Source organism: Myotis yumanensis, unplaced genomic scaffold, assembly GCF_028538775.1.
Source record: "Myotis yumanensis isolate MYYU_CA2020_CCGP unplaced genomic scaffold, mMyoYum1.0.hap1 SCAF_1, whole genome shotgun sequence".
NCBI classification, from domain to species: Eukaryota; Metazoa; Chordata; class Mammalia; order Chiroptera; family Vespertilionidae; genus Myotis; species Myotis yumanensis.
The window spans coordinates 131,151,199-131,176,881 of NW_027223752.1; the positions used below are offsets into that span (position 1 = coordinate 131,151,199).

Here is a 25,683-nt window from a genome sequence, read left to right on the forward strand (position 1 = left end):
TAATATCTTTACATTTTTAAGGCTATATTTCAAATAAAATATAAGATATTTAATTAATAGATTCAATTCTATCCTCTAGATTTTTTATATGAGGCAAACTCAGATTAATATTTCAGTATTTTGTTATTTTAAAATGCCTAGATATTTAATGATTTTTTATTATTTAATTCTTCAAACTCCAAAATTTTAAGTTAGCAAAGACTTTGGAAAACTATGTTTACAAGGGGAGGAGGGAAGTAGGTCTTTTGAATTTTAAAACTGCCACATTCTTCCTTAGAGAGAATATCTAAGGTTACTGCTGTGGGAAACATGGCCAGCCCCCACCTCCATCAATATACCTATAATTATCACTGAAAAGTTCCACCACAAATCCTTCATTTTAGCTACATCCATCCATCCATGTTTCAACATCTAAGGCATTTACTTTGGCAAATTCTGCAACAGAGATAACTTACTGGCTTTCAGTGGCTCTAATGTTAAAGTATTTTATTTTATTTTTCTTTATAAAAACAGGAGTGCCCTGGGAACCGTGAGGCAACCTTGGAATGTGTACTATTATTATTCAAGGTTAACTTTTTATTATGAAAACACTAATCTTGTTGCCTAAATACTGCCCTTATATGTTCCTTGTGTCATTTTTGCCATCTTTTAGGTAAGTTAGTCTTTTTCTCTTCACAGAAGTAAAATCATGGAAAAAATGAGACTTTTAATAGCACTCTCGAGGGTGGGTGTCCACTTTACAGGATCACCAAAAGACCTAGTAATGAATGGGCTGGGGCCTTTTTCTTTAGTTACTTCCCTTTGTCTCCTAGGACATATGCTATCGGCCATGTGTCTCCCCATCCACACATCTTGTTTGCTCTGGGGAAATTCAGTAAATGGGCTGGCCACCTAGGTTTCTTTTCGTACTAAATTAAATTAAAGGCATACTTAATAAACTAACAATAAACAACAAAGACAGATAAAACTACAATCAACAGACAAGCACCCAAAGCATATAGACAAGCCTTAATAAATCAAAATTCTTCTCATGAATCTTTCTCTCCATAGCATTGACTAGCTATTAAAGTTATTTTAGCTAAAATCTGCCTGTCCCAAGGCATCATATGGTAATTTTCAGACAAAGCATTAAAGAGTCCTTTTGTATTCGTTTTCCTTGAGCCTCATTCAAGAGAGCACCCTTTTGACATTTTAATTTCTTTATCCTTGAGCATATAAGCTAAAAATTTACAATGATATTTTTGCCTTTCATTTGAATTCTTCCCCATTATGGCCTGGCTTGAAAAAGACATTCCCGCCCACTTCGGATCATGAATTCCAAAAGTTGGTACAGGCTTTATGCGCAGTGAGTGAGTCTCCCCACCTTTTTCGGTGATCCTCACCTCTCCGGGTGATTTTCCTTTGTTTTTCGCTCTGGCGAATCTTCTTCTTCAGTCCCTGTTTTGAGGCACCAAAATGCTGCAACGTTTTGCAGCAACGATTCAGGATCTGGAGAAGGGGCTGCACATAAACGGATATACTAGACAAGAAATATAAATTTAGAAGGTATGGAGAGCCAGGCAGAGACCTACTCTCTAGTGGAGTGGCTCCCTGAATCTCTGGACCCATAGCTTTTTATTTACTAGAGTATACATTTGCCCTTTAGCGAAGCAAACAGACATCAGTGGTAAGGTTTGGTAAACAATAAAGGATTATCAGGTTAGGGGATTGTCTTCAGCCACTCATCCAGCAGCAGGTAATATTATGCTGAATCTCAGCCCTTGTTGAATATCAAAGTCCATCAGCCTTCTGACGGACTTCTCGCATTTATATGTTAACTACTTGTTTGTCTTTGCCTCAGCACTCCCACCTACATTAAGGGAGTTCCTTGAGGACCCCACCCAGCCAGGCTGCTTAGTGTTCATGACTAATGTGGCTGCTGCCAGACAGAACAACACAGGTCCCTGCAGACAGGTCATGACTGTGGAGTCTTGTACATTGAATCAGGGCCTGTAAACAGGCCAAGTGCTCTCAGGATTGCCACATCCCCACACATTCCAGTCGCCTTTCACTTGGGCCAGTTCCTGCTCGATGTTACTTTAGACCAGCAGTTCTCAACCTGTGGGTCGTGACCCCTTTGGTGGTCGAACGACCCTTTCACAGGGGTCGCCTAAGACCATCCTGCATATCGGATATTTACATTATGATTCATAACAGTAGCAACATTACAGTTATGAAGTAGCAACGAAAATAATTTTATGGTTGGGTCACAACACGAGGAACTATTTAAAGGGCCAGAGGGTTGAGAACCACTGCTTTAGACTAAAACTTCTGTTTTCCTGAGCAAAAACACATAAATGAAAACAAAAATAATGTAAAGACATTAGGACAAAGTCCACACCTACTTCTGTCCTCCACTTTTCCCCTTTCACAGGTTCTCATTAAGGCATTAACAGCATCCTGTTAATGAAAATGGACTAAGAACTCACAACAAAAACAAGCAAGCAAACAAAAAACCTCACCATTTTGGTAATGTTTTAATTTACACGTGAAATCAAATAATTGAGATTTTTTTCTCCAAAGTATGACATATAGAGACATGACTAATAGCTGATATTTTTCTTCTTTCATATGCTAATGGCTATTGCTCAAGGTTGTATTTTGTCTTTCGTATATGGAGAAATCTCAATCCCTGTCAAAACCTTTGTAACTGGTTCTTCAATACATTGAACTTTAAAATTCAGATCTTGAATTTTTTTTCTGACTATAATACTCAGAAATTGCTGGGTTTCTTGTATTAGATAAGACTTCAAGGTATAATCACTATTTAGTTCATCATATTTAACATCTGGGTTTTACTTCTATCTTTTAGATAAACTTGTTTCCATGCATCTTGGGAAAAGATTTCGCATTTTCTTTATTTTCAGACAATCCTATATAATAACAGAGGAATATGCTAATTATCCGTTATACTGTAACGTCACGACTGGATCAGCAGGCTGTGTCCCCGCGCTCTGCTCAGGCAAGCTGCAAGGACCAGGGTAGGATAGGATACAATAGAAGGGGATAAAAAAGGAGGGGGAGAGGAAGGCAGGCCTGCATGCAGACAGGCCTAGAGGAGAAACAGAAATACAGAAAGGGAACAAGCCAGCGAGGGGCAGGACGCAGGCGGTGCAGAGCGGGGAGCCCCACCCAGATGTGGGCCGTTGGTGGGTCCCCTGATGAAGGGGTGGATGGTGTGAGGCCTTCCAGGTGGAGGCGCTCCTGCTTTGTGGCAGCACCTGGGCTGTACTGGCCTCGGCCACCCTCGCTGGGCCAGGTGTCCCGGGCAGGGAATGGGAGCAGGATGGCAGTGGGGAGTACAGAGAAGAGGGGGCAGCAAAACCTGGCTGGAGCTGAGCCCTGGGCTCGGGGTTAACGCCCCCCCCCCCCCGCCCCCCCGGAAGCTTTAAGAAGGGAAGGAGGGCTGCTTCCTCTCGCTCACCCCCCCGCCCCCCCGCCTGCACCTCCTCTCTCTCCGGCTACATTTTCTCTGCTGCCAGGGGCCCAGCCGGTACCCCAGGTCTCCCTTCAGAGCCGGGGTGAACCCCCCGGGGAGCCAGGAGATGGAGAGATGGGTGGGGGTCAGGGCGGAGGGAGCAGTGCGGGGCAAGTTTTGGGGTAAGTTACCAGGCAGGGGAGGGGCGGAACAGGGAGTGGGCCTCAGGGACTTCCCCCCACTATGGACAAGGGGCTGCTGGGGCCGTCCCCTCCAGGTGGGGGCTGGAGGGCCCTGGGGGCCGTGAGGAGCCTCCCGGTGGTTGTGGGGGGGATGTCCCGAGCGGCGGAGGGAAGCAAGACATCAGGGACATTCTGCAGCAGATAATGACCATCACGGACCAGAACCTGGATGAGGCCCAGGCCAAGAACACGCCCTAAACTGCCACCGAATGAAGCCAGCTCTCTTCAGCGTCCTGTGTGAAATCACGGAGAAGACCGGCCGCAGCATCCGAAGCTCCCAGGAGGAGGAGCCGGTGGACCCCTAGCTTATGCGCTTGGACAACATGCTTCTGACAGAAGGTATGGCTGGGCCTGAGAAAGTGGGGCGGGGGGGGTGGTGGTGGTGGTGGTGGTGGCTCAATGGCAGCAGCCGCAGCCACAGCCGCAGCAGCTTCCGGGGGCGGTGTGTCCCCTGATAACTCCATTGAACACTCCGACTATCGCAGCAAACTTGCCCAGATTCGCCATATTTAGCACTCGGAGCTGGAGAAGTATGAGCAGGCTTGTAATGAGTTCACGACCCATGTCATGAACCTGCTGAGGGAGCAGAGCCGCACGAGGCCTGTGGTACCCAAGGAGATAGAGCGGGTGGGAGCATCATACACCGCAAGTTGAGCGCCATCCAGATGCAGCTCAGGCAGAGCACCTGCGAGGCCGTCATGACCCTGCGCTCCCGATTCCTGGATGCCAGATGGAAACGCCAGAACTTCAGCAAACAGGCCACCGAGGTCCTAAATGAGTATTTCTATTCCCACCTGAGTAACCCTATCCCAGTGAGGAGGCTAAGGAAGAGCTCGCCAAGAAGTGTGGCATCACCTCCTCAGGTCTCCAACTGGTTTGGCAATAAGCGGATTTGCTATAAGGAAAATATCGGAAAGTTTCAAGAGGAGGCAAACATCTATGTCATCAAGACCGCGGTGTCTGTCAGCCAGGGGGGCCACAGCCGCACCAGCTCCCCGGCACCCCCTTCCTCCGCAGGCTCTGGCAGCTCTTTCAATCTCTCAGGATCTGGAGACAAGTTTCTGGGGATGCCTGGACTCAATGGAGATTCCTACCCTGCTTCCCAGGTGGAATCACTCCGACACTCGGTGGGCCCAGGGGCCACGGAGATAACCTCGGGGGAGGCCAGATGGACAGCCCTCGGGAAATGAGGGCAAATGGCGCTGGCCGGAGGCTGTGACCCGTCCTCAGTGACGTCCCCAACAGAGGACCAGGGCGCTCATTCTGACACTTCCCACTGCTCTCACCCCTCAGGGCCACAGAGGGGGAGGCTCATGAGGTGACTCTTGACGAGAGGACAAAGGCATCCAGAGGACAAGCCCCAGACACAAGCCTCAGACACAACAGAAGCTCAAGATGGAGAAGGGCAAATGGGGTCGCCCTACCCCAGCCGACTCAGTGCTGGGGTTGCTGACTACATGGCAAGGAGAAGGGGGTCCCCTAAGGGGAAGGTGGGGTCTGTCTCCCCTCTTTTCCCTTCTTTTCAATCTTTTTCTCTCCCCATTTCGTACACAGAAACACACCCAGAACCCTATTTTTCAGATCCTCTCTCTCTCTCTCTCATAGACACATACACAACTATTCTGTTTCTCTCTCATAGATACATACACAACTATTGTTTCTCTATAGACACATATACATTCTCTCTCTCTCAGACACATATATGAATATTCTGTTTCTCTCTCTCTCTTTCTCTCTCTCTTTTCATCCAGTTTCTCTCCCCCACCCCTTATCTGCTCTGAGATCTGTGGAGACGCCAGCCTTGCCCTACCTACCAGAGATGCCAAAAATGGGGACACAACTTCTGGACAGATGACCTGGCCACACCCCCAGACTTCCCATCCCTCCCCCTCCAGACGGCTTTATTACCTCATATGCAGCTCATCTTAAACCAATAGAATTGCTTGGTGAAAATTAAAAAAAGGGAAGAACTTTATAAAGGAATCAGTAGAGAACAGAGTTAAAGAAGGAAAGAAGATGTGTGAGTGAACTGTAGGAGCTATAATGAAAATCCAGTGTAGTTGTGTACTGGGGACAGATTTTAAAAGTAGGAGTCAGAAAAAAAAACCACATAAATGATAGTGAATAATTAGGCAGGTAGATAGATATTAAAACAGTGAAAGTAAGTAGAGAAGAATGTATAGGAAAGGTAGGATGAGAGAGAAAGAGGGAGGGAAGAAAAGTTTTAAAGGGGAGCCAGTAGAGCTTAAAAGGAGAATGGGAATCAGGAGAAATGGGGGAGGGAGCAAAGCAGGTCCGAGGGAGGAAGTGAAGAAAAAAATTAAGGTGGGAAGGAAGGAAAAGAGGAGGGAGGGCAGGGGTAAAGATAAAGAAAAGAAGGAATGTGGGGAGGGAGGGAGGGTAGGAGAAAGATGGGAAGAAAGATGATGGAAAAGAAGTAGGAAATGAGGAGGAAAGAAAAGTTTATAAATGATGAGTCAGTAGAAAAAAGTGTTACATAAAGAAGAGAGAAAAATTGTGTGAGAGGGAGAAGCTAATAAGGAAGTCAAATACAATTGTGTGTTAAGGGGATATGATTAAAAAAGAAAGTTAATAGGGGTGAGCAGGCTGGCAGGGGAGGGCAGTTAGGGGGATCAGACTGGCAGGGGAGAGCAGTTAGAGGGTTCAGGCAGGCAGGCATTGTGGTTAGGGCAGGCAGGTGAGTGGTTAGGAGCCAGAGTCCTGGATGCAAGAAGGATATCCAACTGCCAGTTTAGGCCCGATCCCCTGAGGTCAGGCTGAGGCCCTCCCTGCCCACCCCTCCCTCCCCCCTGTGCACGAATTTCATGCACCAGGCCTCTAGTTGAGATATAATAGTCATAATTGATATTATATCTTTATAATTGAATGCAGTGCCTTGATCTGAAAGGGGCAGGAGGGAAATGGAGAAACTCAGCATTAAACTCAGCTTTATCCATTAAAACACATTTTATCATAGTCTCTTTTGTTTCCATCCTTTCTTCTCTGGCTCAGGGCCAGGGACTGATGGAGGTCAGTGGAGGAATTGAGTGAGGATGAGTTTTTAGAATAATTCAGGTTAGTGGGGGGAAAAGTAGGAATAAGCAATTAGCATTACACAATCCAAATCTTTATGTTGCTGGTTTTCCCCCTTTCTTAAACTTCTTGCATGCTTTATTTTGAATGAGCATTCTAGTCATATTAGTAGGTTGATATTTAAAAATGAAATTCATTACATTTATGTTTGTGGCCTTTTTAAATGTGTTTGCAGCTTTTTTGACCTTCTTATAGCTAATAACCAGGAATTTGAAGAATCGAATTGCAGACCCAAAGATTTGAACAAAAGCATGGAACCTTTATTGAGACTCCCTGCATGAGGAAGTGGCCGATAATGGGTGGCCACTGAAGCTTTGTCATCTAGGGGTTTATATTTGCTGCAAGCCTGCTTCATAGCTACCCATGTCCCTACCTGATTGATTCCCTCAGTTGTTCTTGCCCAGCAATGGACCTGGGCTTTCCCTGTTCCTATGCATCAGTTCACCTTATTGCTACAGCCTCTCCCTATGTTCACATACCTCCCGCTCTGAGTCTAAAAAACATTGTTGTTTCTTCATAGTTGACTGTGGTTAGGCTTGCTCAAATCGCAGTTTCTGCCCCTGCCTATGTTGCACCTGCCTTTGTTTTCCACTGGATACCTGCCTTGTCTGCCTACGTGTCAAGCTAATTCCTCTCATTATGGCTTTGACTTGACTGATCTTTATTTGGACAAGCAATATAACAGTCTCCAGGATCCACAGTTAAGAGCAGCCATTCACACGAAGATATCCAGAGGAGATTAAGGAAGAAGGCTACCTCACCAGCAATAAAGTGGGTTGAAGAGTACTTCTTTGTAATCGTTGAAGACTTCCAACACTTGAGATAAGCTGGCTTCTATAACCACTGAGGTGGGGCTGTGGTTTCACCTTTAACTTGATCATGAGAGATAGTTAATGAGAAATTCTAGAAATTACTGAGTATTTTGGGTCAAGGGAAATCAGACAACTCTGGAGAGTGGCTCCTGTACTTGGACAGGTTCAAGCCTCGGACTATTGAGAGGGTACAGTCCTCTCATGGCCACGTGCAAGTCCCAGCTTGGAGGGCAGAGCCCTCACAGCACAATTATAGCCAATAGCTGTAGTTGTAAGCTTGAACCTGTGGTCCAAGTACGTGGCCCCATGGGTCTGAGTGATGTGGTCTTGATAGAGTTCAGGTGCATGTAATTGAGTAGGACTGAAACCCATGAGAAGGTTGTAAACATCTTGACCACGCCTTTACTTTGCCTCATGGAAACTGGATATAAAATAAAGACACGGCTTGTAGTCCGTGGCACTGTCTCTCTTCATCAGAGAGGGCAGCGTCCAGCTGAGACCCAGCTTTCATTCTCTTGTCTGTCTTCTATAATCCTTCACCGCCCCCACTCAGGTTCATCCTTGGCCGTACTGGCGCGGCACAGACAACAGTTGTTTCTAAATGATACTACTACTCCCACATTTAAAAATTTTTAATATATGCCAAAACCGGTTTGGCTCAGTGGATAGAGCATTGGCCTGCGGACTGAAAGGTCCCAGGTTCGATTCCGGTCAAGGGCCTTGGTTGTGGGCACATCCCCAGTGGGGGGTGTGCAGGAGGCAGCTGATCGATGTTTCTAACTCACTATCCCTCTCCCTTCCTCTCTGTAAAAAATCAATAAAATATATTTTAAAAAAATTTTTAATATCAAAATACGGTTACCAAATAATTTGAGGATGTAAAGATAATTTCCCAACTGTATCATAGTTCTCTTTCTGTGCCTCCAATGTTCTGTATGCTTGTCAAGGATTATGTCCTATAAAAATTTTTAAACTTGAGGCAAAATAAAGACTTAGCAGTATTAGCCAGATAGAATCTTGATAGAAAATAAGAATTGTCTTTGTATTCTAATTTGTTTTGAACACTACTGTTACATTCGTATTTTATTTTAATAATTTAATAAATCAGTTGTGTGTACTAAATTCATAAATTTTAACACATAATGAGAATTAAACAGAAATGTACTGTTTAACAATTTTAGAGATACTTCTTACAAATGGTTAGGAATTTATTACTCTTAATACCACATTGTTACCAAATTATATATTATTATTATTTTTCCTCCTGAAAGTGATTGCTATTCATTTTAAATGTTTGTATTTTTATATATATTTTTTATTTTTTTGTTCTTTAGGTTGTCTGTAACCTGAGAGAATTTAATAATTATGGGCAATATCTTATGAGTCTAAAGTTAGATATCAAAAACAACTACTTAAACAACAAGTAAGTTAAATACTTAAATTTGTTTTCTTACATAGGGTTTGGAAGAAAGCTTTACTCATATGAAAATTATTTTCTTATAGTATTTTTACCTTCAATTATGACACATTAATTAAATATGTTTTTCCAAATGTAAATTTAGAGCAGGAATAGAGAATAATTTGAGGTTGCTTTATTGGGCCAAGAAAGGGAAAGGGACAGGTCCTCTATATGTCAGTGATAGCAGAAATCTGTAATTAAATTGCTACTCTAATGTGTTCCTTCTGTCTGAGTTGGGGCCAATAGGAAGAGTCTATTGTGGCAGAAAGATTCTGAAGCTGGCCTCTAAGAGTAGCTTTTTATGATACATTTTTAAGGACTGACAGCATTAAATTTGAGGAAGTTCGTGCAAAGTCAAAATTAGAGGTTTGATTATATCTAATGCCAATATGGAGATGCATTGTCCCTGAAAGAAAATGTATAAGCTCTACAGATATTACGTGCCATTACCCTCCATGGTCCAGCCCATATCTTAGGAAATGAAGGGATATCATTCTTTTTTTTTCTCCTCCTCTTTCCTCCTGCATTAAGGTGAGGGATTGGGCTGCATAGCCTGACTTTTATATTCTGTGGGTCCATTTTGTGGTAGTTCCATAAGCATATTGACATACCAGAGATCAGGACTATAGATGGAAGATTTGTTGAAGGCTCTGCAAGTCACAGGGAGCCAGGATACATCTTTTTCTTCCGGAAATTCAAACCTGTTTTTTTTTTCTAGATTTGAAATCAATTCTCAGATATTCCAGCCGTCTTTGGAAACTCATATCCCGAAACCCACCGAGTTATGAATAATTACTGTGCAAAAATGTTTTGAAGGAATCAGCTCCACATTTTCCACTGTCTTGGCCATAAGACCAGTTACTGTCACGGAAGGGAGATCTGTATGACTGAGCATGGTCAGAGCTGGCTTACAAGTCCTTGAATAGCACTGAGAGAAAAACTGAAATTCCTGAGTTCAAGAAGTAAAAATAGAGCAAGGAGGTGGTCTGGGCATTTCAAAGCAGCTGATGCCACTAGAAGGGCAGACGCGATTCACCTTCTCCTGCATTTGCACTTTATTTAGATATTTGAATATGACAAGTAGGAAATTAGACCAACGTGAGGGCACAGCAGAAGAGCAGCGCCTCCTCTGGATGGACAGAGAAGAAAGACGACAGCAGGAACAAACAGGAAGAAAACTTAAGTCTTCCTAAACTGTGAAGAGGTCAGAGATACATTTAAAATATGAAGAGAAATCTGTGTGCAATGTTTTGTTTGTAAATCATTTTAGCTGTCTGTCATACTTCTTGAAGTTATTTAAGTCTAAATAATTTACCCACATTAATTTTTCTTTTTTTAAAAAAATATATTTTATTGATTTTTTACAGAGCGAAAGGGAGAGAGATAGAGAGTTAGAAACATTGATGAGAGAGAAACATCAATCCAGCTGCCTCCTGCACACCTTCTACTGGGGATGTGCCCGCAACCAAGGTACATGCCCTTGACCGGAATCAAACCTGAGACTTTTTAGTCTGCAGGCTGACACTCTATCCACTGAGCCAAACTGGTTAGGGCACATTAATCTTTCTTTACAGCTATTATATACAAGTTGTTACATTACTAACGAGAACGACACCACTAACTATATGTATGAGTTAATCATCTGCTCTGAAAGAGATGATTGTGGAAGTTATTAGACAACATTTAACTCTCTGATTGCTCTCAAATGCTAGTAAAGGTGAATTGGGCGTTTTAAGTTTAGCTTTAGTAAAAGATATCCATGCCAAAAACAACCACGCCTGCCTTCCAAGTTAGGAGTGCAGGAAGGAGAGAAGCCCATTCGAAAGCATGTATGATTTCCTTACACTTGACCTGGTTTCTGTTAGGCTCTTGACTTGTACTAATTTGCTTGTTGGTGGTGGACAAAATACAAGCGGTTACTATAAACACTAATCACAGCAACACTGTGCTCTCCAGGAATGGAAGACAAAGGAGATGCTGCTTCTGACAGAGACTGTAGAAGGTATTCAGAGAGAAGCTGCGATAGAGGAATAATGGAGCAGAAGTAGAGGAGAGAGTGACAAGCAGGTAGAGTTAACTTTCACCTCTAATCTGGGCTATTAGAGGAGAAGCTTTTCCTAGTTTAGATTTTCAAAAGTAACTTATACAAGAGGATAGTGTATCAGCTCCCTCAAATGATATGCGTTACACAAAACTGAAAGTTATAGACATGTTTACTATATTTTGGCCATATTATATTCTGACTAATATAAAAAGTACTGCCCTATTATTTGAGGTAACTGCTTTTGACTTTATCTCACACCATAAACTATACTTATAATTTCCATAGAAAAATATAACTGATTTTTTCTTAGAATCAGAATTTCTTAGAAAATGTTCTCATTTCATCACTAATTTATGAGTAAGTACTTTTAATTTTAGATAATTTATAATATTTTATGATTTAGTCACAATTTTAATATTCAAAATTCAAGTATGTATGACAATATTTTCATTATACTTTTGTCTCATGTGCATTTTCATGTGTATTATCAGGAACTCACTGCTCAGATGCCAAGTTCAGCTCATTCCAATTTATTTTAATTATTATTTTCTAATATTCAAATTTTCACCAATTTTTTTGTGGTGGGCATTCTCTCCTAGTTGGCTTTAATTTATTTATTCATTTTTCTTCCAGATGCCTCTGACAATATCACTGTTTTTGGAGAGCCACAGAATGCCCCATATTTCCCCTTCATTTTTACTTGATGCCAATTTCTCTTCCATGAGTCCTAGCCAGCCTTAGTGGCAACCAGTACAATGGATAAACTCTGGCTCTGGGAATCCCATTAGACGTGACCACTGATGGGAGGCATGGTGACACCGCAGGCTGCTTAAGGTGTGTTATTGGCAGAGCTTTTTCAAGTACTGACATTTCCAATGTACTTATTCTAAATCGTCTTTTTTACATCATGTTTTACTACCAAGAACCCTGAATTCATTTGTGTGTGTTTATCAATATTTTTATAACTTTTCTTTCAGATTTGACATTCCATGTATTTTTACTCCAAATGATGGGCTTAAATTAGAGTTACAAAAATCTCCAAAAGGTTTTTGCAACTGTATATTTGTCAAAGTAAGTCTGTTTTTGAACTCTTTTTGTTTGCTCCGTGAGTTGTTTAATTTACTGAGTATTGTATTTTTAATAATTTTTAAATAAGTAGTATTAGCCTTTCAAGTTTTGTCTTCCTTTTTGAAGTTGTTTTGACTAAACTAAGCCCTTTAACATATTCATACACATTTTGGAATTAGCTCATCAATTTCTACCAAGAAATCTTGCTGGGATGTAGATTGGCATTATGTTGACTCCATAACTCAGTTTGGGAACAATCAATTCTTGATAATAGTGAGTTTTCCAACTCATGAACCATATATGTCTCTTCATTTATTTGGGTATCATTAGTTTTCTTATCAATATTATAAGTTTGCTGAGTATAAGTCTTACACATCTTTTTAATCTATTTATCCCTAGTTACTTTATAGTTTTTACTATTTGTATTTGTACTTTTTTCAGATTAGATGTTAGTATATAGAAAAGCAATGTGATATTCCTCTTGTGTTCTGCATTATTAAAAATCATTTATTAGTTCTAGTACTATTCTTCCCAAAGCCAATTGATATTCTACACAAATGAACAGGTGGTCTGTAAGTAAAGGGAGTTTTATTTCTTCTCTTCAAATTCTCTTTGTATTTCTTTTCTTGCCTAATAGCATGGACTAGAGCCTCCAATGTAGAATAGAAGCAGTGATGATACCATTATTGTCAAATACTTCTTTATTCCCTCCCTCATCTCTACAGAAATATTAGGCTGCTTAGTGTTGTCCCACATCTCACTGATACTCTTCATTTTGTCATTTTGTTTCTCTTTGTCTCTTTCTTTGGATAGTTTCTGTTCCTCAATAGGAATTAATCTCTTCTTTTGAATTGTCTACTATGCCTTTAATGTATTCATTGTATTACTACCTCACACATTTACAATTTTATTTTGTTCATTTTTATATCTTTCATGTCACTTCTTTGCCTTATGAATATGTGGAGTGCAATTATGTTATCTATGTTAATGTTCTTTTCTTTAATTCTAACATTTGTGTCATGTCTGAGTCAAATTTGACTAACTTAATCATTTTATGGGCCATCTTTCTCTTCCTCTTTATATTCTTAGTAGTCTTTGATTGGATGCCAGATATTATGAATTTAACTTTTTGGGTGCTGAGGATTTTTATGTTGTTATAAATGTTTTTAGCTTTTTCCTTGGATGTAGATAATTTATTTAGGCACTGTTTGCTATAAGACTTTCTTTTTAAAATTGGTTAGATGGAGCCAGAACCATGTTTAATCTGGGACTAGTAGTTCCCCACTACTGAGGCAAGACCCATTTCAATACTCTACCCAACACTGTGTGAATAACATGTTTTCAGAGAGGCTGTTGAGGCTACACATGACAGGTGGGTGAGGAGCGCTGTTCTCCCTAATCCTTTAGGATGGGCCTTTCTGTGGCCTTGGATAGTTTTTCACATGCATGTACTGATCTAGTCTCTTGCTGACTATGCTAGGGAACCCTCTGAGGAGATCTGGGGTTCTTGCTCTGTGCAGTCCTATCCTTTCTGATACATCCAGGATCAATATTAGCCCCGAGATTCACAAAGGGAAGTCACATTTCATGTACTATGTCATGTTTACCTATGGTCGGCCTGCATGACTGTGGTTAAGTCACTCAGACATCCTCCAATTGAAGGTGATTTAGAAATTCCCTCAGCTTCCCAGGACAGCTATGAATTAAGAGACCTTTTCTGATCTGAACCTGGACTGGTTCCCTGAATATGTGTAGTGAAGTAAATTGCATCTGCATGTTAAATATGTATATTCATCATGTTTGATCATAAACGGAAATTTACCCTTAATATACTGCCCTCCCAGATTCATACTCAGAGTAACCTCATAAGCCACACGACAGGAATGATTGTTCATTTCCAATATAATATCATAATATAAATTTGTTTTGCATATCTAAGTAGCAAGTAACCAATATATTTTCTTTAATGTTTTAGAAAGAAGAACTTTTAGATGAAAAAATGGCTTACAATTTTCCAAAGTAAGAAAATGCATTCACAAGAGAAGACATGGGAAAAAATGCATCTGATTACAGAGGACAAGATGGAGCACGGTGCGAATGCAAGAGCTTTAAAAGTTGATGTGGTTCTGTAGAAAGCACTCTTCCATGTTTTTACACTAAAATTCTTTTATAAAACTTTGCTTACACTTGCTCTACTTGCTTTGTACCAGGCACAGTTCTAGGCATTTCCCTATTATAGTTCAAGGTGAAAAGTCAACATATATGTAAAAAACAAACCAAATAATCTTACCAAGTGGTTCTGTGGACAAGCTTGTCTATACTGCAGTTCTATCCAATTTCCCTATATTTAATGTAGTTTTTTTACACTGAAACTTGAAAAAGTTGCATGTAAGATAACAGCTATATACATACCAATATAGTTTTCTGCTATTTTTTTTAGCCATAAGGAATAATAGCGAATACCAGAGCAAAACAAAGGGAAGGAAGAATGGGAGGAGTTAGAGAAGGAAGGAAAGTAATAAAGAATTGAAGGGAAAAAAAGGAGGAAATGAAGAAAGTTTAAAGGAGGAACATCAGGTCAGGACTTGCCCTGCCTTCTTTCCACCACCTTCCTTTGATTTATAACATTACAAAACTGTAGAGGACTCTATCATATCAGTTTAATTAATAATATTTAAAATTGCATGGCCAGAATGCAAAAAATGTAGACCTGTGTTAATGATCAGTGACTGTGTAGTATCGGGAAAACATGATCATCTTCCATGCAGTTATCCTCAAAGCATCCATCCATCCTATCTGTCCCACTAGTCCTGTTTCTAGGTGAGAGCCTACCTATGTCACTCCAGTAAATTACTAACTAATCCCCACCGGCTCTTAATTTAACCTACTTCAAATCCATTTTATTTAAACTGCTACCTAATGATACTTTTTAAAACTCTTTTTATTGTTTCTTCTCCTGGACCCAAAACGTAAAGATGCCCATTACCTCTCAAATGAAGCTCAGACTTCTTAGGCAACCAACCATTCATCACATTCATCACTGTCTAGAGTCCACACCCAATCTCACCTTTTTACTTTATTTCACATATCGCCCTGAAGAAGGCTGCTGCTATGACCTAAGCTTTACTTATATAGGCTCTTGAGCCAGACCGCTGAAGTCCAAGTCCTGCTTCACCATTTTTCCAACCATGTCAGTAGCTTGGACAAGTAACATCAACCATGTAGAGTAAGAAAAGATTTCTTTAGAAGTAGGCAAAATATTTAAACAAACACTTTGAAAAAAAAATCATGGATGAGTCCAGGATAAGATGTTCAGTAAGTAAGTAGATTAACAATGATGGCAAACCTCCTCAATGATATACAACTGTACAATTAAAAGGAAGTGAACTGCTGGTACATGCCACAACATGGGTGAATCTAAAAATAACAGTCCTCTGTGAATTGAAATAGACATAAACTGTATATTACATGATCCCATTTATATTAAATTCTAGAATATTGAAACATACAGTGATAAGGGGCAGATCACCGATTGTCTGCAGCCAGGGGCAGATGAAGGGATGGGCTACAAAGGGGCATAAGGAATCCCTCTAGGCATGTTGGATGTGGTCTTTTTCTTAATTGTGGTAATGATTCCACAGGTATCTTATGGCTCAGGACTCATAGAATCATATACATTCAGTGGATTATTTGTACAAATTATAACACAAGAATTAGATAAATATAAAAGGGTTTTTGAACAAGGATATACATTCAGCTACAATTTTCAATAGAAAAAAATTAAAACATTCTTAACTTTCAATATGAATTTAACTTAATCCAGTTGCCTACGACAATTTTGCTAAAATCAGAACTTGTTTCCTAATGTTCAAAGAAGCATCACCGTAACAAAGGCTTATTAGACTGCCAAAATGTCTTGGCCCAAGATATCAGAATGTGTCTTCACATTTTTAGAATTTGGTTTTGAAAATATTTAGTATAATTACATCGATCTTCCTTTTTTATTTTTTTTATTATTATTATTTTATTTTTATTTTTATTTTTATTTTTTATTTATTTTTTTATTTTTCGCTAAAAGTATTACAAAGGGTATTACATAAGTGTCCTTTTTTCCCCCCCGCCCTTGACAAGCCCCTGCCCTCCCTTACCACCCAGTGTCTTATGTCCATTAGTTATGGTTATATGGATGCATACAAGTCCTTCGGTTGATCTCTTACTCCCCTCCCTCCTGTCCCCCAACCCTCCCTGGCCTTCCCACTGCAGTTTGACAATCAGTTTGAGGCAGAGTTTATTATTGTTCAAAAGTTTGTAATGGTCTTAATTATCCATGAAAGAGTGAGATCATGTGGTATTTTTCCTTCATTGACTGGCTTGTTTCACTTAGCATAATGCTCTCCAGTTCCATCCATGCTGTTGCAAATGGTAAGAGTTCCTTCTTTTTAACAGCAGCATAGTATTCCATCGTGTAGATGTACCACCATTTTCTAATCCATTCATCTACTGATGGGCACTTAGGCTGTTTCCAGATCTTAGCTATGGTGAATTGTGCTGCTATGAACATCTGGGTGCATATATCCTTTCTGATTGGTGTTTCTGGTTTCTTGGGATATATTCCTAGAAGTGGGATCACAGGGTCAAATGGGAGTTCCATTTCCAATTTTTTGAGGAACCTCCATACTGCCTTCCATAGTGGCTGCACCAGTCTGCATTCCCACCAGCAGTGCACAAGTGTTCCTTTTTCTCCACATCCTCTCCAGCACTTGTCGTTTGTTGATTTGTTTGATGATGGCCATTCTGACAGGTGTGAGATGGTACCTCATTGTTGTTTTGATTTGCATCTCTTGGATGATTAGTGACTTTGAGCATGTTTTCATATGTCTCTTGGCTTTCTGAATGTCCTCTTTTGAAAGGTGTCTATTTAGATCCTTTGCCCATTTTTTGATTGGATTGTTTATCTTCCTTTTGTTAAGTTGTATGAGTTCCCTATAAATTTTAGAGATTAAGCCCTTATCAGATATGACGTTGGCAAATATGTTTTCCCACGAGGTGGGTTTTCTTGTTGTTTTGTTGATGGTTTCTTTTGCTGTGCAGAAGCTTTTTATTTTGATGTAGTCCCATTTGTTCAGTTTCTCTTTAGTTTCAACTGCCCTAGGAGCTGTATCAGTGAAGAAATTGTTTTGGCATATGTCTGAGATTTTGTTGCCTTTGTATTCTTCTAGAATTTTTATGGTTTCCTGTCGTACATGTAAGTCCTTTATCCATTTTGAGTTTATTCTTGTGTATGGTGTAAGTTGGTGGTCTAGTTTCATTTTCTTGCATATATCTGTCCAATTTTCCCACCACCATTTATTGAAGAGACTATCTTGGCTCCATTGTATGTTCATGCCTCCTTTGTCAAAAATTAATTGAGCATATTGGTTCGGGCTAATTTCTGGACTCTCTATTCTATTCCACTGATCTATATGTCTGTTCTTGTGCCAGTACCAGGCAGTTTTGAGAACAGTGGCTTTGTAATACAGCTTGATATTTGGCATTGAGATCCCACCTACTTTGTTCTTTCTCAGGATCGTTGCAGCTATTCGGGGTCTTTTTTTATTCCAGATGAATTTTTGGAGAGTTCGTTCTAGATCTTTGAAGAAGGCCATTGGTATTTTAATGGGAAGTGCGTTGAATTTATAGATTGCTTTGGGTAGTATGGACATTTTAATGATGTTGATTCTACCAATCCAAGAACATGGTATGTTCTTCCATCTGTTTATGTCTTCCTCTATCTCTTTTTTCAACGTCCTGTAGTTTTCTGAGTAGAGGTCTTTTACCACTTTAGTTAAGTTTATTCCTAGGTATCTTAATTTTTTTGGTGCGATGGTAAATGGGATTGTTTTTATAATCTCTCTTTCTGCAAGTTCACTATTGGTGTATAGAAATGCCTCAGATTTCTTGGGGTTAATTTTGTATCCTGCTACATTGCCAAATTCATGTATTAAGTCTAGTAGCTTTTTGATGGAGTCTCTAGGGTTTTGTATGTATAATATCATGTCATCTGCAAATAAGGACAGTTTTACTTCCTCTTTTCCAATTTGGATGCCTTTTATTTCTTCTTCTTTTCTAATTGCAATGGCTAATACTTCCAGTACTATGTTGAACAGGAGTGGTGAGAGTGGGCATCCCTGTCTTGTTCCTGTTCTTAGGGGAAATGTTGTTAGTTTTTGCCCATTGAGTATGATGTTGGCTGTGGGTTTGTCATATATGGCTTTTATTATGTTGAGGTATGATCCTTCTATTCCCACCTTTCTGAGAGTTTTTATCAAAAATGGGTGTTGGATTTTGTCGAATGCTTTTTCTGCATCAATTGATATGACCATGTGGTTTTTTTCTTTCAATTTGTTTATGTGATGTATCACATTTATTGATTTACGGATGTTGTACCATCCTTGCATCTCTGGGATAAATCCAACTTGGTCATGGTGTATGATCCTTCTGATGTACTGCTGGATCCGATTTGCTAAGATTTTGTTGAGGATTTTGGCATCTATGTTCATGAGGGATATTGGCCTGTAATTCTCTTTCATTGTGATGTCTTTACCTGGTTTTGGTATTAGGGTGATTCTGGCTTCATTGAATGAGCTTGGAAGTGTTCCTTCCTCTTGAATTTTTTGTAGTAGTCTGAGGAGGGTAGGTTTCCTTTTTTATTATTAACATTAACCACCTACTACTGTCCATTCCTTCTATTATGAAGTGCAAATACATGTTTTTTTTGTGTGAATTCATATCTAAGCATTATAATCTGGTGAATAGTAACACAGGGTTGGGAAACATATATACCTGGGTGCATATTCACTCTCTGTCACCGACTAGCTATTTTCACCTGGGACAGGTTATTATTCTTACTGTAAAATGCAATACCAGAAATTCTTATTTCAGAGAAATACTGTGGAGAATTATTGAGATATGTAAATGGTGCACAATAATGGTACTTATTACTTTCAGTGATTACCAATTACTGCTCTTGTTTAGCAATTTCATTTTACATATGAGGTAACTGAATCTAGAAAAGTTAATAGACTGATCCAAGATCATTGATCATTCATTTTAAAACCTGACTTACACCTATTGATTCTAAATACAGTTACTTTGCTGTACAAAATGTTGATGGATTTTCGTTGAATTTATCATTCCGTCATTTTTTCCCTAAAACTAATAAGTTAAGATGCATAATTCATGGTTATTTTTCATTCAGATCAAATATACTCAGCTCCATAATTTAGAACAGTGCCTTAATGTTTCACCACAGGCCAGAAATACCCCACTATTGAGTTCTTTGCAGACAGATGGTCTAGACCAGTGATGGCGAACCTATGACACGCGTGTCAGAGGTGACATGCGAACTCATTTTTTTGGTTGATTTTTCTTTGTTAAATGACATTTAAATATATAAAATAATTATCAAAAATATAAGTCTTTGTTTTACTATGATTGCAAAATCAAAAAATTTCTATATGTGACACGGCACCAGAGTTACGTTAGGGTTTTTCAAAATGCTGACACGCCGAGCTCAAAAGGTTCGCCATCACTGTTCTAGACTATAAAAACATGAGAAGGTGAAATCTCACCTACCCCCACTGTACACTCAGAAATCCTTCTTGTGTGCAGTGAGGAAGATGTTTCCAGGTAATAATTTGGGAAAACATAGGACTCACCGTGTTTGTTTTCTTAAAGTATCACAGATTTACCCTGCATTTGTCTGAAAACAATTATTTCATATATTTTTGTTTGCCTTTAGATTTTGTTTTTGCATGAGAGAGGGTTAATCCAGTTCATTACGTTGTCATGGCTAGAAAGGGACACTACTGTTTTATTTTTACTCTGATATATTTTTTAATTATTTTATTAGAATACACTTAGTTGATTTATTTGGAAACTTTCTCCCATGTATATTAAAATATTTGATATGTTTTTCCAGTACAAGTTTTTATACACTAGGGTTTTATCATTCAGTCATGATCAAGAGGATTTTCTATACATTTCTTTTGCGCACATGCATTCCCTCTGACCTTGAACCACCAAGTCCAAATATACTTGACTCTAGAAAACATCTAAGAGTATAAGAATTTAGCATTTTGTCCACTTCACAAGTGCTATTTAGGTAAATCATATTTTGATGTTCTAAGCTGGTTCATCGTATTCAGGAACAATTATATTTTGTGTTTTCAAGTTTCCCTTTGCTAACATGTGCCACGCTCTGATTAACCATATTTATAAAAATTTACATCCATGATCATCTTTTGTAGATGATTACACAAAGAATTCCCAATTTCACAAGCTTCTCTTTTTTTCTAAAGTTTCTAATATGGGTATTTTGGTTGTCTTAACTAGAAAGAAAAGTTTCTAAATAAATACTACAACACAATTAGAATAATTGATCATTATGCATAGGTTTTGTTTTAAATTACATATTTTCTGAATATTTCTAACTTGCTGACAGCCTAAACACTAAATAGACTATTTTACAATCCAATGTATTTCATATATATATAAAATACATATCATATATATATATATATATATATATATATATATATGTTGTAAAATAGGGGGAAAGAAAGCAGCTGCATTCTCCAGCTGTGACAAGTTCTTTTAATAAATGAGACCAGCAACATCAGTAATAAATAAATCAATTTATGTCTTTCAAAGATGACTATCTCTACTCAATATCAAAGCCATACTCAGTGGTAGAGCCCAGCAGCTGGCATGGCTAAAGTGAATACTTACTGGGAAATCAGGTTGTCACTCTATCGGCTACATTATACTGACAAGGGCACACCAAGATTTCTGTGGAACATTTAAGAGCTTTCCTTTTGAGTTCACTGCTAGGAAATGATCTCATTTCACTTGGTCACTGATATCAGCTGAGTGACAGAATGCATTTCATTGCTGCTACTGCAAAGCAGTTAGCTTTTACTTCCCATTGTAGGCAGAGTCCAGAGTGTTCTTTAGTGAGAAATAGGAAGAAGTGTACTAAATCCATAAGATTGATGCAAAAAATAAAAATTATATCACATTTGCAAAGGTTACTATGTTTCTAGAACGGCTAGGGGTTGTGGGAATAGAGCATGTTCCAATATGATGTCAAATCATCATTTTACATATGCACACTTGCCTGCTTATCAGTTATCACAAGTGAGATATAACAAAATTAAAATGTCCCAAAGTGTTTTCATAACTAATTGTATTTTCTAGTAACCACTAAATCTATGAGTATCTATGGCTAGTTAAACTGAGTTTCCTGTGCCATAGGTTGTAGGGAGCAGCTATAGAGTTAAACCTCAGATTGACCTGTGGCAGAGCCACAAACAAGTCCCAGCTTAGAGGGCAGAGCCCTCTTAGCATAATTAAGCTTGACCTTATGGCCGCCCCCTAGATCCTTTCTAGGCAGCTAATGGGCTGTGGGAGTTGCAGCAAGTGCTGCCAAAACAAGTGAAACTCACAAGAACATTGTAACTATGGTGACCACTACCTTGTTTACCTCTGGCTATAAAATAAAGCCTCAGCTTGCTGGCTGAATCCTTCTCTGTGGACTCAGCCAGGCACAGGAGATCCACCGAGCCCCACTGTATTCTCTTTGTCTTTTCTTTAATCGTTTGCTGCTCCCCCCACCACCCCTCTCAGGCTCACTGAACCCTTAGCTGTGCTGGCCCAACACAATAGGTAACTGGAAAAACCACACAAGTACCCAAAAGCTATGATCAAATCCCAACCAGGAATCATATTCTCACACTAATGTTTGGATATTAGTGATCCAGGCATCATCTATTTATGGATCCACATATGTGACTTGAATTTACATACAACTAAGGAAGAGTATTGTGTTCACTTTTACTGAAATATTTATAGCTTATATCTGTACAGCGCATGTCAGAGCACAGCCCAAGCTCTGCACGGGCAGTGCTGCTCTGAGTTGCTCTGAGTCCATATATTCTCCAAAATTCTTCCTGACTACGCCTGGGAAGGTCCCTTCTCAAACCCTGCCCACTGTACTAACTGTTGGGAAGTTAGTCCAAGCTCTTCCTTTATCTTCTGCTCACTAGTTACAACTGTTGGGTCCAAGCCCCTCTGCCTGGAGCTGGACCTCCTTGGACGCCGGGTCTTAGAGAAGCCGTGAGAGGTTGTGGGTGTATAAGAGTCTGTATTGCAGAAGCCACTGGCCATATAGTCATCAGACAACACGGTCTTTCATAACAGTGTCCCAATCAGGCAGGCAGCCATACACCAGCTGGTAAATACATGTCTTTCCTGCAAGGCAGCATTAATCCCTGTACCCACAGCTATTATCTGAGCAGCCACATGCTGCCTCTAAACCTAAAGCTTTGCAGAGCAATAGTGCCTGAGCTCTCCCTTAGAGCTACAGCCTCAGTAGCCTCGCTGGCTCAGCAGCTTCTCCTGTCTCCCCTGCCCAGCACACTGGCTGGTTAACATGGCAGCTATATCCGAGCTCTCTGTGAGCTCTTGGTCTTACATTGTAGCAGTACCAGCTCTCAGGTCTCCAGCTTCATCTTCTTTACACTCCAGACTAGCTGGGCAGTAACCTGTATATTACCCCAGAGGCAAAGAAGGCTTCGTGCCAATACTTGCGTCAATCATTTTGGCTGCAGAAGGGCACACAGGCACAGTATACCGTGAGAGTGCTGTGGTCTTGCACCTGCTGAAAAGTATGTTGGCCTTGAGCACCGCGATTAGGCTCATGCTTAGAGCAGCCTTGGACATCCAGTGTATTCCTAGACAGGGCCCCACAGCGCATTACAGTCTATAGTATGTCTTTGTACATATACCATTTTTAAAAACTATGTAAGATATGGGAAAAATTATTGCCTCATTTGAGATGGAACCACTAATTCAGAAGGGTAATAGGCTAATGATACATATCTAATCATGTGCAATCTTTGTGTTTCCTACACTGAAAAGGTAAGGTCCACAGACACTGTCAATGTCATTATCATAATATTAACATACCAAGTTTGGGAAATAAATTAATGATAGAACTAAAACAAGTGCTTATAATAGAGAATTAGTGGAGAAAGGTGATTATGAAGGAATTTCCAGGTGAACTTGTACGATGTATGATACTATAAGAGAATTAATAAACTCTCTTCTGTAAACCAAACACAAAAGAGATTTTCAAAATGACAAAGCAATGCCATATATATATATATATATATATCTCCTTGGATAATAAAAGTTATTTTCATAGTTCTGGAAAAACACTCAAGTCTCAAAGCCTTCAAGGACCTCCAGGGTTTCTTACTACATTAACAGTGTGTTGAAAGTAAATTCTAATAATGAGAAAATTGGCTTTTAACAACATACAGCAACAAACCTGCATAGTGTTGATACCTGCTAGCTCAGTTCATTTTATCCATCCTAATAGTGGATTTCATTAAACGCTTACCCAAGTCCAGCTGTGTAGAGAATCTAATTTTTTAGCATTTTGAAAAATGATGGGAGTGACTTCTTGGTAGAAATCTATTTCACATAATGGTTAACTAGGTCTTTTTGTGATTGGAAACAATAGTTACATGATCTTTATATGTATTTTTGTTTGCCATGTAAACTATAGAAGTAATTTTTATGCACTTGTGTATTTACTAGTTTGTCCTTTAAATTTCATCAAACTACTATTATAAGTAAGGTGCTTTGCTAAAATATTATAGAAAATGAAGTATTTGATTTGCAAGTGTTGATCTGCTTTAGGTAAAATTTGTTAACAATATTGAGAATCATTGGCACATGTATATGTTTATTTTCCATATCATAGATTTTAATTTATTTTGCAACTATGAATTTTTATCATTGTAAAAACCAAGTAAAGCATATTAAATAAAATGCATTTCTAAATTATCCATGATGTCACCTTCTGATTATTAACTTTAACTTTATTTTATGTCTTTGTCTTTTTCCTGTTCTTATAATGTTGGCTCAGAAAGTTACTGTGTCTGTTAGCAGAGTCCCTTGGTCTTTAATTCATTTTAGTTGGTTTGTGTGTATGGTATAAGAGAAGGGTCCAATTTTATTCTCTTGCAAGTAGATATCCACTTTTCTCAACACTTTTTGTTGAGGAGAGTATCCTTCCTCATTGTGTATTCTTGGCATCCTTGTAGAAAATTGGTTGACCATATAGGCATGCTATTCCATTGGTCTATATGTGTGTTTATTCCAGTAGCATTCTACAACTTTTAATTACTATAACTTTGTAATACATTTTAAAACCTGGAAGTGTGATACCTTTATATTTGTTCTTTCTCAAGATTACTTTGGCTATTTGGGGTATTTTGTGGTTTCACATGAATTTTAGGGTTGTTTTTCTGTTTCTATTTTTTTTAAAGTTGACTTCAGTAGGGATTGCACTAAATCTGTAGATGTCTTTGGGTAGCATGGACACTTTAACATTATTAAGTCTTTTAATCCATAAGCAGAGAATGTCTTTCCATCATTAGCCAGTCGTGATTCCATTTACATGAGATATTGAAAATAGTCAACCTGAGAAACAGAGAGTAGAATGGTGGTTGCCAGGGGCTGGGAGAGGGAGAAATGGGCTGTTCAATGGGTATGAGAATATGAACAGAAGAAACTTTAATCAACGTATGCCAACTATGCCATAGTAAAGATTAAAATTGCTTTTCAAAATGTGGGAGGATTTTATGCTGCTGTTTATTTGAATGAGGACCAACAAGTGATTTAGCTTCAGACAAATTAGATGTTCACATATTTTTGTACTAGAGGCCCGGTGCATGAAATTTGTGCGGGGGGGGGGGGGGGGGAAACGGGGAGGGTATGTCCCTCAGCCCAGCCTGCACCCTCTTTAATCTGGGACCCCTCAAGGGATGTCCGACTGCCCAATGTGGAATCGGGCCTAAATGGGCAGTCAGACATCCCTCTCACAATTTAGGACTGCTGGCTCCCAACAGCTCGCCAGCCTGCCTGCCTGATTGTCCCTAACCACTTCTGCTTGCCAGTCTGATCAGTCCCTAACCACTCCCCTGCCAACCTGATGGATACCTAACTGCTCCCCTGCCGGCCCGATTGCCCCAACTGCCCCCCCTGGTGGCCTGGTCTCCCCAACTGCCCTCCCCCTGCAGGTCTGCCCCCCCCAACTGCCCTCCCCTTTAGGCCTGGTCCCCCCCAACCGCCCTCCCCTGCACGCCTGGTCGCCCCCAACTGCCCTCCCCCTGCTGGCCATCTTGTGTCTACATGGGGGTGGCCATCTTTGACCACAGGGGGCAGCCATCTTGTGTTAGAGTGATGGTCAGTTTCCATATTACTCTTTTATTAGATAGGATGACACCTGTGAGATTTCTGTCCAGCAATATTCATTCTCCTTTTTGCAGTGATAACATCAATTTCCAAAACATAGAGATCTCCTGGCAGCCACATTTTTCTAACATTATTCTATTGCTCAGACTATAATAAATTGACATTACATATTCATATTTTCTTAGAATATTGGCAATTTTTTA

General features: G+C 39.6%; 1 long non-coding RNA gene and 1 pseudogene across 1 annotated transcript; both read left to right on the plus strand.

Moving 5' to 3' along the window:
- The first annotated feature begins 3,700 nt into the window (after positions 1-3,700).
- On the plus strand, positions 3,701-5,021 carry LOC139014263 (pre-B-cell leukemia transcription factor 2 pseudogene; annotated as a pseudogene).
- Positions 5,022-7,433: 2,412 nt separating this feature from the next.
- LOC139005755 (uncharacterized) lies at positions 7,434-14,392 on the plus strand. Its single transcript, XR_011470698.1, has 7 exons — positions 7,434-7,640; positions 8,939-9,027; positions 9,782-10,267; positions 11,020-11,130; positions 11,741-11,941; positions 12,085-12,178; positions 14,151-14,392. It is a non-coding gene; the product is annotated as an uncharacterized lncRNA (long non-coding RNA).
- The last annotated feature ends 11,291 nt before the right edge of the window (positions 14,393-25,683 follow it).